We start from the raw sequence: 15,535 nt of genomic DNA, 5'->3' as shown, positions 1-15,535 counted from the left end.
TAGACCAGGGTGCTCAAAGATGTTTTTCCTTCTATGCCCAAAATAAAAAGAAGTGTATTGTAGAGCCTTTCCTGAGAGCTAATAAAGGTAAAGAATCAGTTCTTGGCTACAGCAAATGGAGCTCATCTAATCTTCATTAATTTCACTTGGCTGTTCAAAGAAACAAATGTTTTCATGTGCCAGGTCCTGCTATCAGATCTTATCCTTTGTCCATCTTCCTTTTAGGCTTTTCTGCAAATTTAACTTTTAATTTTTTCCCCGTATCTATAAAACTAGGACATGCATCCTGAAAATACTGACCTGGAAAGGGGAAACAAATTATATACCATTTCCTGTAGCATCATGCTAAACTTCCTGGGCTTTTCCTAGGATGTACTTTTGTTTTAGTCAGATGCTTTTGAACCTTCTGGAAGAACCTTCACATAAGGTAATTGCAGCAAGAAATCACTACTTATACTGGACATTTTTGGCTTTCTCTGGTAAGAGTGGTCCGGTAAGCCCACTTGTACCATCCACATAGTTCCTTATTTATTTTGTTTTCTAGTCAAGGTAATGCTTAGCTGGATCAATCAGTGGCCAGCTGATGAAAAGACAAATCAGTAGGAAGTCATACAGTATGTCAGTCTAGGTTTTGAAGTGCTACTCTGTGATAGTTATGCAATCATGACACTGTGCTCCTCACCCTCTTATCCAAAGAATCAGCTTTTCCCCAGTGATTACCTTAGCCATCAGCGCTTATAAGGGAGTAAACAGTGGCAGTCATGAGAAACAGCCCTGAGGCCATCTCATAAATAACTTCACTTACAGTTTTTGCACCTGATAGTGTTAAACAGATGCAGCAGTGGAGCCCAAAAGTATATTCCTAAATGATTATGTCTTGTGTGGTATATGGCTGCCTACATAATTTCATCCTCAACTCTAATGTGTGTCTTTTGGCATGCTCAGACTATTCTGAGTTGTATTCTTAATTGTCAGGACTAAATTTAAAATACTCTTCTAATACAGTTTTATGTGATTCATCACTGTCCAGAACTTTTGCATCTGTGTGGTTCTTGGTGAATGAGCAATTAGTGTATTCCTTTGAAACCCAAAGACAGCTTAATTCTTACTCCATTTTTTTCATTGCTGACCTCAGCACGCCTTTACTTATATTTATGAGAGGTTTTGGGCTCCCTCTGGTGGTTTTTGAAAACCAGAAAGCTTAAACAGAACGTAAATCAAATAAACAATAGTTATGTGCGCGAGAAGTTCTTATAATTTGCAGAAGAAAGCTTGTTTAATTCCTCCTCTGCCTTTTACCACACTTACTTTTGAGCTAGTTTTTTACAGAGGTTTTTTGCTATGGTGATTCATCTTGAGAGAGGAGAAAGGAATAGTGATATATCAGAGAGCAACAAAGTAGGTAATTCAGCTACGGGGCCCTGCTTTCATTAATGGCTTCACAAACAAAAACGGTATGTGTCTGTCAGTTTTTCACCTATTTCTCCTATTAGTTCTTCAGCTTCTGCACTGGATTTGAAGTTAGTCCACAGCTATTTACTGTGGAAAAACATAGTTAAATTATTTCATTCTTGATGGCTACCATGAAAATTAGGTATAACATAAATGGAAACTCAGACCCCACTCTCAAATTTTCATTTTCTCAATTCAGCATTTATGCCTGGAGGCTGAAAGGAAAGCAAAAATAATAAAACATTGACCTCAACAACGGGTTTCTCTTTCTCCCCAGGCTCAAATACATGGGTATGCCTCTTGCTGATGAAAAGACAACTTGTATAGAAATGTTCCATGTTAATGCACAGTTAATTACAAACATACAGAACACACAAGGTGAAAACTGCTTCTGATCGTTCTCTGCTTCTGCCGAAGTCAGTTCTGGTTTGCAAGCAGCCTGGCAGAGGGCTAGGATTTCAGTGCAGTGTATGCATGGGGGCTGTGGCCCAAAATCTGCAGCTGAGATGCTCAGGTGCTGGTTGTGCATCTGCTGCATTACTGCTGCAGGAGTGTGTGGGCAGCCAGATGATCACTGGGACACAGGAATATCTCCAGGACACTCCTCATCTTTTATTATCAAACGCTTTTTTCCCTTTTGTTTTTTTTTTGTTTTTTTTTTTTTTCAGAGCAATTGTATGATGGTCTGGACAGGAAAGCAGGAAAGTACCTTTGATATCCAGGAGTCCAAAGGTATAGTGGTTATATTTCCTTTAGATTTTCCTGCCTTCCTAAATAGAAGAGCTTTTCTTCCCTCTTTTTTTCTTTTTCCCTGAATACTTTTATACAAGTACAGGAAAGAAGGGATGAAGACATAGAATTAAGAAAGTTCTACCTAGACAAAGGTGTGTGGTTTTGTTCAAAATACCTCTAAATTGGTGTAAATTTTTGGATGACTAACTTGATCCTTCTGTCCCATTTGCTTAAAATTCAGGAAACAAATCAGTTGCATTAAAATAACATGACTTCTACCTTTTTTTATTTTGATTGTATTAAGCAGAACTTATTGGATAATTTGGCCACTGGTCATAGGAAATTGCTATTTAACATAATATTAGAGTCAAATTGAGAGTCAGAAGTAGGCTCCAAATCAGTCTGTGTCACATAAAAGGGATGCACAAAATGCTGGCCGTATGTCAAAAACGGAAATTTATCCCATTTTGTACCTGGAACCCGGTTTTTTACCCAAATAACTTAACTAAAAGTCTTGTTCAATTTTATGTATATAATTATATTTCTGAAATAAGCTGGTAAATTTCATCAGGTGCTCCCCCTCTTCTCTGGGTGTTACAGGTGTTACTTACCTATTACAATGAGGAAATGTGGGTTTTGGTTTTTGTGTTGTTTTTTGGGGGGTTTTAAAATTTCTTTTTATTAATAATAACTTATTCCACATAAGGAATTTGTTCAGTGTTGAAAGTCTCTGCCCTCAGTGCCAGCAAAGGACTCAGTCTTGCAAGTTCCCATCCAGCAAGGCACATAGGCATATCCTTAATCTCAAACATGGGTCTCATCCCCAGGACTTCACCAAATAGGGGCTTGCAGATGTAACCCCCAAGCCTCTCTCCACTGGTCTTCTGCAGAGCTTCCATAGATTTGTTATAGTAATATGGTAAGAATTAAGCCAATGGCATTTAAGGTATTGTTATAAAAATACTGCACAAAGATAATACATGCTGTATTGTACAGTGTATCAGTTTTCAAACCAGGCAATGGAGTTTTCTGCAAGCTTGAGCTTCTTTGTTTTTTAGTATAAAAGGGAACACTCTTGTAGCATCTTACGTGGTTTTGATTATAGCATTTGTGATTCTTTAAATATTTATTCTTCAGCAGTTAGGAAACTTGGTGAAGGGGAACTTTATAAACATTTATCATGGATAGAGTGTTCATGCAGAAAAAAAAATTGAGGCACTTTCTCCTACAGGGAAGAAGTACCTTTTCATAAAATCTGTGTCCTCTGTTCAGCAGAGCATCTTGTTCAGGACAATTATTGAGAATATATGCAGCCTTACACAGATATCCAAGTTTCTGCAAAAGTTGTCTAGACTCCCCAAAATGCATAAATTCTGCCCTGAATTGATGTCTATTCCACATGGCTGCCCACGGATCACTTCAGCAGTGTTAGATGTGCTGCTTGGCATGCACAGCATGCAGCTCTCCAGAAGACAGGCAAGTAAACGCTCCCTTCAGCACCTGAAAGATTTATTTGCTTTGGGGTGATTGGCAGCAGTGTCATGTAAAGCACCACAGGGCAAATTCCATTTGATTAAATAATTATCACATAAGACCAAACAATGTATCATTATGTGTGAACATAAATGCAAACTCCCCAAATTCCCTCCACTTCCTCCCTTGCTCCATTAATTTCACTTTCACAGGCAACTGACACAATTACTGATTTTAAACTAAAAACGTTCTAGGGTAGGGATGGTACTCAGAACTTAAAATAATATGTGCTGATTAAAATTTTTATACAGCTTATTTAAAACAGTTCCCTGAGAAGAAGTGGAAAGTGCATCACTCAATGGGCCCCAAGCAGTTTTCAGCAAATTCAATCCTACAGAACATTTCCTAGGGAGAGGCAGGAACTGGAAAAGGGGTTGTTTCTGCATCCTACTGCAAATAGTTATAATGGGTCTCTTTCTGTGGCCCAGTTTTTCCAGGCTCTATTTGGGCGGATTTCCCCGTGACTTTAGTGCAATTGAAACTGTTAAAAAGACTTGCAGCATGGGCTTCCAGTCCTCTGAGCAGTGAAAGACAATGAAAACGGTGTGCACCTCATAAATAAATATGATCAACCACTAGAGGCACAGTCTGTGATTTAAGTGGGTGCCCAGGGTCAGGGCAGCACAGCTGGACACCGCTGGCTGCTTGCTGTGACATGCCAACATGCCTGCACTAGTGTAATTGTAGAAACATACCTGCTGATGTTAAGATGGATAAGCAGAAAAATCCAGGCCCCGCAGATGTCAAAAACCCGCTATCTCTTCCCCATTTCCACTGGTGTTTTTTGTGCTCCTGTGCCAGCCACCTTCTATAAAGACAGCAGAGGTAGAACATGGGTCTGGCTGAGGGGATGAGGGTCTCCTGTGATGCTGCAGTGCCACCCTCAGCTGACACTTGCAACATCAGTTGGATAAAGTGAAATAGGAGGACACTTGTAGGGAAAGGTTGGCTGGATTCTTTAGCTGGACTGGTCTTTCTCATTATGTTTCTCTGCTTTATTAATTTTGTTCTTGTTTTAGGTAGGCACTTCAAGGATGAAGGCCGGGCACAGCATCCTCTGTCATCAATGGGAGCCCTTCCCCTGACTTGCAGAAAGAGAGGTAGTGTCTTCATTTGTGATTTTCAGTTCTTTATTTTCTGAAGTACTTTGTCCAGCTCAGCTTTTAGATACCTTCCAAATACCACTTTGTCTACAAAGGCTGTGCTAAAGGAAAAGTGTTTGCTTCCTGATACTAAGTGCATCTGCTTGATTGGGCAGTAATTCTGGATTCCAGGCAGGTTTATTCTAAAAGTGGCATCACTCCATCTTGATCTGTATCTTTTGCTGGGATTACTCCAGACAAGCTTGACCTGTTGAAATGTAATGTTTCTCATACTAGTTTCCCAAACTAGTGAGGCTGTTGCTATTTCAGGTGGCTTAAAAATATGTGCACAGTTTGTACTTTGAATGTTTAATAAGCTTAAAACATGAAATATATAATGCAGTTTGAACTTTCTAGTGTTATTTCATCACCAAAAAAGCAAAGTCTTGAGGCTCAGCAATTGCCTTTGTCAGAATGTAAATTCCAGCATGTAATACCCAGGCTGTATGTTTCAGGAAATCAGTATTAACCTATTAGTATGCAGTTTTCCTTGGAGAAGAGCCATCTTCACACTGAGCCTGTATTCCTGCTTCAAACCTTCCTGTCACTGTTCCGTATCCACGACCCAGCCTAAGGCTGCCTTTGACGGTTCTCCAGCCATTTCCTGCATACTGCACTAGCACTAATTGAAAATTTGGGTGGCCTTGCTTATTTATTTTCCTGGAATGTAGTGGGTTATATTTTCATGGCACTTTCTCAGCAGTGCAACGTTTCAATTTCAAAACCACTGCAATATGAGGAAAAGTAACCCCCAAAAATTAAAAAAATAACAATAAAAAGCAGCATATCTTTGATTAATTTTTACAGTAGTTCTTTTGTAAAAATATATAATGGAAAAAGAATTCAATGTTGCTTTTGTCTCTCAAGATCAGAGGCAAGAGAAGCAATTTAAATACATGTACAAGATGATCACATGCAGACACAATGAGGCATGAAACTTCAAATGTACAGATGCCATGGAAATGAAAAGATAATATAAAGTGTGTTCTTTGCAAGTCTTGCAGAGTTCAATAGCTACATAATGTGTGTGGAGGGAAAGAGAAACAGCCCCCCTGCACTCACTAGGAAAATTCCAACTATGTCTGGATGTGCCATTGGCACTAGCATTGTGCTTTGCCTCCCTGGATTTCTGCAGGAATGTAATTCCACAGCAGACAGGGTTAGTATGTCACTGTTACCTCCCTGCTTGGAAATGAACGTGCTTGGGCACGAGTACCTGTTGCAAATTTCAAGTTTTGATCAAAAAAATTCACTGATCCTTTGACAATATTTCAAGTCTATGGAATTATTTTCTCTTCATCCCTAATTGTTTTGTTTGATGTTAATTTTTTATTGAGTGTGCAAAACTTAAAGGTTGGCATGATCCTGTTTGTTTTTTTTCCTGATACATCAAGTGCAACTATTGAAGTCTTTTGGGAATTATGTTTTGTTCCCAGAATTCAGTCATAAGGAAATGTTTAACAATAAATATACAATTAAGGCACTGATATGTATCTCCAAAATTATTTGGAGGAAGAGCGAATTGAAGATGGAGTCTGTTTTTTACCTACAGGCACACATCTTTAGGATTGCCCAACTATTTAAATTTATAAATGTTCCGGAACGGAGATAAAACTGTATGCTGAAAGGAAAAGAAATTTGAAAAAACTAAATGTCTCTCCTATTTCTGAGTTTTCACAATGCTGTTTTTGGGTTTTGTCTACAACTCTGACATTTGGAGACCTTTTAGTCAAGCACCAAACATTTCTTGCAATTTAATGAAGTAACAAAATAGGATTTTTTGTTTGGTTGGTTTGTTGTAGTGTTTGGTTGTGGGGTTTGATTTTGGAGTTTTGTTGTTTGTTCTTTTTTGTTGTTGTTGGGGGTTTGGTTGGGGGGGGGGGTGTTGTTTTTTTAACAGAAGCATTCTCAAATCAAAATGTCAGCCCAAGCATTCCTCCATATTACAATTTCCTCCTTTGAAAAGTCAAGATCTCCCCACTGGGGAAGTTCAGATTTTAACTGGGCCTTTCCTGCTGGTTCTGAATCCTATTTTCAAACTCCCTCATGATACATTTTCCAGTGAGAAAGTTGATTTTGCTAGTTAAAAAGTGCCTCAAGCTAAGGGTTGTGTAGCAATCGATCAAAGTGTATCTCACATGCACATATTGTGCCTTGTTACAATTAACAGTGAGTTTTGTTTCAGCTGGATATTACAATTCCCTGAGGTGAATGGCTGAGAGAACTGGGATTGCTCTGCCTGGAAAAAAGAAAGCTTCAGGGTGACCTAATTGCAGCCTTCCAGTACCTGAAGAGAACTTACAGGAAAGATGTGGCAACGCTCTTTACAAGAGCATGTAGTGACAGGACAACTGGGAATGGGTTCAAATTAAAAGCTTTAGATTAGATATCAGGAAAAAATTCTTTACAGTGGGAGTGGTGAGGCACTGGAACAGGTTGCCCAGGGAAGCTGTGGATGCGCCATCCCTGGAAGTGTTCAAGGCCAGATTAGATGGGGCTCTGTGTAACCTGGTCTAGTGGAAGATGTCCTTGGCCTTGGCAGGACAGCTGAACCTAGGTGATATTTAAGGTCCCTTCCAACCCTAATCATTCCATGATTCTATGAAGGGCAAGACAAAGAGGACTTTGCTTTTTTATTTATAGCTGGTTAATTTTGCCTTGTAAATGACAGCAGCAATCAGTTGGGAAAGATGGGTTGAAATGGATGCTCCTCCGGCCTTGTCTCTCCTCCATGAAGGTTTCTCTACCTTGTTGAGGATACAGTCACACCATCAGCTTGGCATTTGGCACAGCTGAGACACAGCACAGGAGGCATCTTGTGGTGGGCATATGGGGCACTTTTAGCAGTGGGTTTGCTGCTCATAGAGGTTGTATCTGTTACAGCAGAATAACTAGCAATTGTCACATTCACAAATGACCACTACTAACTCCTCTAATTCTGATTTTGTAATTTTTTTTCTGCAAATGCCTTCAGAGAAAACACCAGGGTTTCTGTCAGATCACAACTGATGTTGCCTTTCACTGCAGCTGATAGCTTTGGGAAATGGACAAATGGAATGGAAAGTATTCTAGCCAGTTTTCACAAGCCATCCTTTTTTTTTCTGTGGCTAGAAATTGTATAAGTATACAATTAATTTTTGTTTTTTTACTCCTGCTGCTTGCTCACAACTGAATCATGACAGAGGTCCTAAGTGGACAAATGTAATCATATCAGCATAGAAAGCCAGCCAGTACATAGCAAGAGCAAACACAAGCCTGATGTCAAAACTTAAAAGATGCACAGAGCTAAAAGGCACCTTATGAATGTGCCTAGTACATCCTGCCTCTTAAGGAAAGACTGACTATAGCTCCAGGAATAGAATTATTCCTGGAGGTGCTTTAGCCAGTTCTTAAAGGCTTCCAATGAACAAGGTTCAATGGATTCCCTAAACAATCTATACCAATATTCCCTTGTCTTCAGTGTTACAATTCTTCCAAATGCCTTTGCTATAGTGTTTCCTATTCATCATCCTGTCCCTCCCAGACACGGAAAACTAACTTTTAACCACTGCAATGCAACTTTTTTCCAGCTTTCAGAAGTGGTTGATTATTTCCCACATGCAGAATTTGGGCATGCAAACACTATTATTATTATCATTATTGTTGTTGTTGTTATTATATAATAGCAACATAGAAACAGGACAGAATATTAATTATAAAGGTATTCAAATATTGACCACATTTTGAAATGTGTGTCTCAAAGAATAAAGTGAGTCAGGGTCTCAGGTATGAGCTGACCTGAATTGGGGACTGTATAAGGCTAAGTCCAACAGGCTACTTAATGTGCATGCATAATTTTAAGTATTTGAGTACAGTATTTTTGGTAAAGTGAATAATAGACCTGAAAGTGTTTTCAAGTTAATGGGAACTCATAAGTGCTTTCTTGGATCACAGCCCAAGTGCTCAGCACATTGCAGGGCTAAATACAGATTTAACAGTCTAAATTTAGGCCTCTGTGTTTTAAAACATTGGCTAACATTCTTCTCAGAAATTTCTGTGGAAATTGCTGAAGATCTGAAGTCAAGGCCAAAGACCCCTTGGACTTCTGTGTCTAAGAATAAATGTCACTAAGAAACACTAAAGACTAGAACTGTAGTTCATTAAAATTAAATATTGTCATGTGTTTAACAGGTTTCAGATGATCTGGTACCTTTGATCATACATTTAAGGCACAGGCCAAGATTCACATTTTAATGTTAATTGCTCGTCTGAGATACTAACATATTTTTTCTCTCTGAAAGCAACTTAATAATTATACCTAACTGATGTAAAATGCAACCTCTTGCTAACGGCATAGTTGTGATGCTAACCTGAACATAAATTATCTAAAAAGTTAAGTTTTGAAAAATTAATTATACTTGGCCCAGTTGCATAGTTTATCTATCTACTTTTTGCCATTCTTATCCCCTTTTTCTGAGCCCTATTTTGTATTTTCCTTTTCTTTTTCACCCTAAGAGACTTATAGATCAGTTAGTTAAGAAAACCAAAAGAGGAAAGAAGGAGAGACAGATAGGAAGAATTATGAAGAAAGAAAAAAAAAGCAAACAAGAAGGTATTTAGTAATAGATTGAACCTTTATATATAATATTAAACACAAGAATTCCTGCATCATTTCCTTTAAAATAAATACAGTTTTGTAGAGACACTGAATGGGGCAAATTAAGGAAACAATTTGGTTCCATCAAAATGAGTTGAACTGATAACTAAGTAGTAGTTCTTTGTTACTCAAGTTGATTTTCACTAGGTCACATGAGGAAGTGTTGGCTGCTGCTCGAGCAGAGATGTGCTCCCTTCCAGTGGAGTGGACCCGGGGTGCTCAGGCAGTAATGAACGGTCCAATGGGTACAGTTCAGTTCACAACAGGAGATCTGATCTCTCTGCCCACTCAACATGATTTCAGAAGTCTGAAAAAATATCTGATGAATAGGTTTTCTCTGCTTATTCCCAAAGTATGGAAATTCAAGCAGTTGTGCCAGAGTTTGTTCTTATGGAAAAGAGAAACAGAATCCAGAAACACCTGGAATTGGAAGGACAAAACCTGCCAAACAGCCTTTGAAGTTTTTTTTTTACCTTTGAGAAAGAAAAGGGGCAAAATTTCAAGTTGGTTTAAATTTCAACTTCTCCCCATCCATTTTTTTTACAATAACCACAGAACATAAAGGCTGGTCCCAAGAAGTATTTAAACTGATGCAACTTACTAGTGACACTCTTGACAGAGCTGTGGTATACAGCATTCAGTATTTTTAGCTACACAAAGTAATTTAGTAATTTGTTTCATTGGTGCTGTTTAGAGAAACAATGCCTCTGGGTCAGTAGTGCACAGATTCCTTGGATAAGTCTTGAAAGGGAAGAATTAGGGTGGTGTTAGCCAAGAAAGTAAAAGAGTGAGAGAATTTTGTGTACTGTTGGAAATGGTTGAAAGTGCAAAGACTATATTTTTTGTTTGATGTGGAAAAAGTGACTGTGCGTGTTCTGGAAGAAAACTCAAAATATTGTGTGCATTAATTTATATGTTGTTTCTCTTGAAGCATACCAGAAATCATCTGGGAGAAAACACTGATCAGTAAGTTGTTTCTTTTTCTCTCTCTCCTTTCAGCAAAGATAAATATATTTCACTTTATAATGAAAGTTTCTGGCTCAAGGTCCCGGATAATAGCCAAATGCTGCCAAGGTCAAAGAATTTATTTCTGTATCTATGTATTAAAAGAATAGAGCCATAAGATTTAAGTAGATCAGTTCCTGGATGCTGGTTTGACAACATAGATCCAGGTGATTTTCAGTTTAGGAGGAAGCAGAAAGCAGCTGATCTTGGGAACAAAATACAATGCAGGAAATCTGCTTGGAAATTTAAATATCTATATGAATTTTTATAAAATCTATGGGAACTTCTAGAAACCAACATCCACAGGGATGTTATGTTGATGGTTCAGGAAACTAAAGGGAAGTGGAACCAATGAGGTGAAGAAAGGTTGTGCAGTGATTATGGATTTGTTAGAGCAGGCAAGGATGTGTTGGGGTTCTTGGCTCTGCTCTTGGTTCCTTTTAAAATAAGGTAATAGGTGTTATACAAAGAAAAGAAGTATTTAAAAGTCATATATCTTCATTTTAGTAAAGCTTTAGACAATGTTTCTTGTGAATAAACAAAGACAATATGGTCCAAATTGAAAACCCCATGGTGTCAGAAAGATGGGGGCATTTCTGAGAAAGAGTTAGCAAAATGGGGTCATTATCAAAAGGAGAGATGTGTTGAAAAAGGTTTCTCAAGGGTCTATCCTGTATCTGATACTCCTTATAAAACATCCAAAGAACGGAGTAGAGACTAAGCTTGATATATTTGAAGAGGACATGAATAAGAGAGCAGATAAAAGATTGTTAGAGAACAAAATTAGAATTCAGAGGGAATATATCAAACGGGTTATGAGGGGTTTTTAAGAAAAACACAAAAGGTGGTATTCAATAGGTGCAATACACATAGCATCATCAGTTCCCCAGATACAGGATGGGGAAAAGTAAACAGGATTACAGTTGCCTGGAAAAAATGTAGAGTGAATCACAGGCTAAGCACGAATCACCACTGTTGCGCTGTTGTAAAAAGGAAAACGCCATACAAATGGGATAGAAACAGGAAAACAGCCTCCAAAATAGGCAAAGCAATTATTTTGCTCTGCTACCCCATGGTACAGCTTAAATTTTAGTATTTTGGGGGTTTTTTTCAAGTTTTTCACATGAATCATGCTTGGCTTGTTTCCAGAACAACATTGGGTGTCTGCAGAAGAATGCAGGGGAGTCCAAGCTTGATTACCAGTCCAGACAAGGTTAAATATCAGGATATTAATGGGACTGTTTGAAATAATGAGGCAAAGAAGATACAGGGTCTTTAAATATGGAAAAGTCTGCTACAGCGAGGAAGCAGAGAGTCTGTTCTCCAGGCCAGCATAGGCAGACCTTTCACTAATGGACTGAAATTGCAGTAGGGGACATATTTAGAACATACATTAGAAAAAAAGGCCTCTAGTGATAAGGGTAGAAACACTGGGAAACACTGGGAAAAATTGCCTGAGGAGATGGCAAAAGCACCATACTGGGAAGCCTTTAAGAACAAGATTGAAAAAACAGTTATGCTACAACAGAAGAGTAGTTGATCCTGTCTTGGGGCATGGAAAATAACTGGAAAGGGTGATTTCTTAAGGTCATTTTCAACCTTATGCTTCTTAGCATTTTTCTGTCCCTCAGATTTTCCTGGTTATAATATTCACGTCACAAATTTAAACAGGAGTAGGAGAAGGTCTGGTTTGGATGTTCACATGTCAAAAAAAATTTAGGCAATAGCTCTAGGCTTGAGGGCATTTAGAAAACAGTTCTGTAAAGGCACTTATACAGTGCAGAATCAAAGTTAATCCATACAGTTTGTCAAGAGAAGGTGAAGGAGTAAATCTGCTGCATTTCACAAACATCTTCAAAAGAAAGATATTTCTGTTAACAAGAAGCAGGCTTGAAATGGACAGATGCTGCAGCTAGATGAATTTACCTTTTCAAACAACATTTATATTTCTATCAGGTTCTTTTAACACATTAAGGTAGTGTGGTACATGTTAGCATAACCACTGAGAAATCTTCAGAAGTGCAGTGATGGATTTGCCATTTCTCCAAAATAAATAAATAACAAATTTTATTCTTTGAAATAAAATGAAGATGTCTTTTTTTAAAAACAGCTACAGAAAGACCTTGGTGTGGGAATGGCTGGAGGAAATTCTACAGCTTTCAATATTCAGGTTAGACAAGATGATCATAATAATCTCTCTGGCTTTCAAATCTGTTTACCCAACTTTGTAGAGAGATGTAATGTTTACAGATCACTGTCAAATCTGCATAAATGGATTAGAAAAAGGCATGAATGAGCAATTACTCTTGTGACCTCTATGAGGTATAACACTTACTATTTACCAGGTCATTACATTACAAATTGTCACTTCTTTCCTCAGTTTTAACTGCATAGATTAATCTCTTTAACAGCATCTGGAGTTCCATAGAGTAATATATTTATATTAGCAGCATTATATATGACAGCAAATATATACTATGTATTATGGTATATACATCATAACTTATATATATATGACAGATAGATATATATATATATATTTTTTTTTTTTTAACCACACTAGTTTTCTTCCTTTTGTTCCAAAGAGATTTGTGGGGTGGTGTTTCTTTTCTCCAGAGGGTCACATCTGCAGTCAGTCACTGTCAGCTTTGTTCTGGAGTCACTAAAGGGGTAGGTGATGGTCACTAAACATCAGCTGGGGAAACCACCCACAGCAGATTGAACAAAGTGCACCACACAGGAAGTTCTGCACTGACAGTATTATCCAGGGCCCTAGAGACCATAAGATTCCTGGATGCTGCTTGTGGAAATAGGAGGATTTGCCTGTGTGGATGCCAGTGAAGAAAGGACACATGCCTTTTATAAGGCTTCTGTTCTTGCAGAGTTTACCCTGGTTGTGCTGTTCTGACAAATTCCCAAGGACCACAAACCATAAAACCACTGCTGAGCAGCTCTTTAGAAATAGCAGATTAAAATCTCTGAAGGCTAGGTGACATTTTCACAAGCAAAAGATCTGTCAGCTTGTCCTCACTTGGGGGGTTAACACTGGGGAGGTTGACTCTTTTCAAGTTCAGGTTCCCTCTTAATGATTCACATATTTAAGGTCTTTTCACTTACAACAGAGGTGAATATTCCATCAAATCTGCAACAGAGCTGCAGTTTGGCACTGAAATTTATCACATGAGCTAAATCTAAACTCATGGTTGCTTATTAGAGAACGTTCTGCGTACACAGTTCCCTTTATGGACTCCCACAAAAGTCAGTGGGCTTTTTGGGCACAGGTATCCCCTCTCAGAGGGCACTGGGCTGGGACCCAGGTACGCAGTGTGCTGGGTGGGGCCTTCTGAACCCACCAACCTCTCAAAGAGCAGTTTTCTTTGGCACAGCTGGTGACAGGCGCTCAATGAGAAAATTCAAACAAGCTGTCATGAAGGAAAAATATAATTTTGAAATGGGTGGCAAATGGTTGCACATTTTTTTTAATCTGATGCCAATTTTACTTTCCTTGGAGAACCGAGGAGCTAATTTTCTGCATTGGATCTCAGCAGAAAAGTGCAATTACTAGTTACAACTTTGGAAATAATTATAGAAAAGATAGGTATCATCTGCTTTTGTTTCCCCCCAGAAAGATACCGTGCAATGTTTTACAGAGAAGAGGAAAGAATCAGAAGAGTATTGCTTATTCATGGTATGACATATTCCAGTCTACTAATTTAACCTGAGCAGCTTTACCCTATGAAAAAAAGTTAGGAAATTTGTGGGGTTCGGCCATAATGCTTTTTTATGGTGCTTTAAGGTTTTATGCAAGGTAATTTGCTTTCCCTTTAATGTCCTGCTTTGGGCTGGGTTGGCATAACTGAGGAATGGATTCTTCTTTTCTGTTTTGGTTTTTTTGTTTGTTTGTTTGTTTGTTGGGGTTTTTTTTGGTTTGGTTTGGTTTTTTTTTTTTGGTTTGTTTTATTTGTTTGGGTTGTTTCAGTTTGGTTTTTTGTTGTTGTTGTTTTGTTTGGTTGTTGTTGGTTTGGGTTTTTTTGTTTTGTTTTAGTTTTTTTGTGTGTGTGGGTTTTTTTGGTTTTTTTGTTTGTTTGTTTGTTTTTTGTTGTTGTTGTTGTTTTTTGGGGGTTTTTTTGTTTGGTTGATTGGTTGGTTGGTTGGTTTGGTTTTTTTGGTTTTTTTTTGTCTCATAGCTTTTCCTCTCCTTCCCAGTAAGATTTTGTCTGAATTTGGTTTTTGGAAACAAATATCGAACAATACCAGCAAGAACTGAAAAAGGAGATCTCCTGACTCTTTCCATAAGGAAAAGACCTTGTGTTCAGAATCCCCTCAGGCAGCCAATGGGTTTGGAAAGAAACATTTTTACTGGTTTATCACAAAAGGAGGATGGATTTATGTCACCTGGCGCTGACAGCACTGCTTGAGTATTTGTGCCATCCTCCTGCACCTCCCCTCACAGAATCACCGAATGGCTGGGGTTGGAAGGGACCTCTGGAGACTGCCCAGTCCACCCCTCTGCCAAGGCAGGGCCACCTGGAGCAGGTGACACAGGAATGTGTCCAGGTAAGTTTGGAATGTCTGTGGAGAGGGAGACTCCATGACCTCCCTGGGCAGCCTTCCTCACACCTCAGGCTGGGAGTCCCAACACTACTGCTGGGTGACTTTGTGCCTGTAGGGACACTGCTTGGGAGCAGTTTTATTATCGTTTATTGCTGCTGTTCACAGAGTCACAGAATCTGCTGAGCTGGAAGGGACCCACAAGGATCACCAAGTCCAGCTCTGGCCCAGCACAGCACTGTCCCGAGTCACACCATGCGCCTGAGAGCATTGTCCAAACGCTTCTGGAACTCGGGCAGGTTCCATGCTGTGACCACTTCCCTGGGGATCCTGTTCCAGTGCCCAAACACCCTCTGGGTGAAAAACCTTCCCCTGACACCCAACCTAAACCTGCCCTGGCACAACTTCAGGCCGCTCCCTCGGGTCCTGTCATTGTTGTCCTTGCCGTAGTCAAGGCTGTTATAACTAAGTTGGTATTTTTTCC

The sequence above is a fragment of the Onychostruthus taczanowskii genome, unplaced genomic scaffold (assembly GCF_017590055.1).
Source record: "Onychostruthus taczanowskii isolate IOZ18803 unplaced genomic scaffold, ASM1759005v1 scaffold40, whole genome shotgun sequence".
Classification (NCBI taxonomy): domain Eukaryota; kingdom Metazoa; phylum Chordata; class Aves; order Passeriformes; family Passeridae; genus Onychostruthus; species Onychostruthus taczanowskii.
This window is presented reverse-complemented; position numbering follows the sequence as displayed.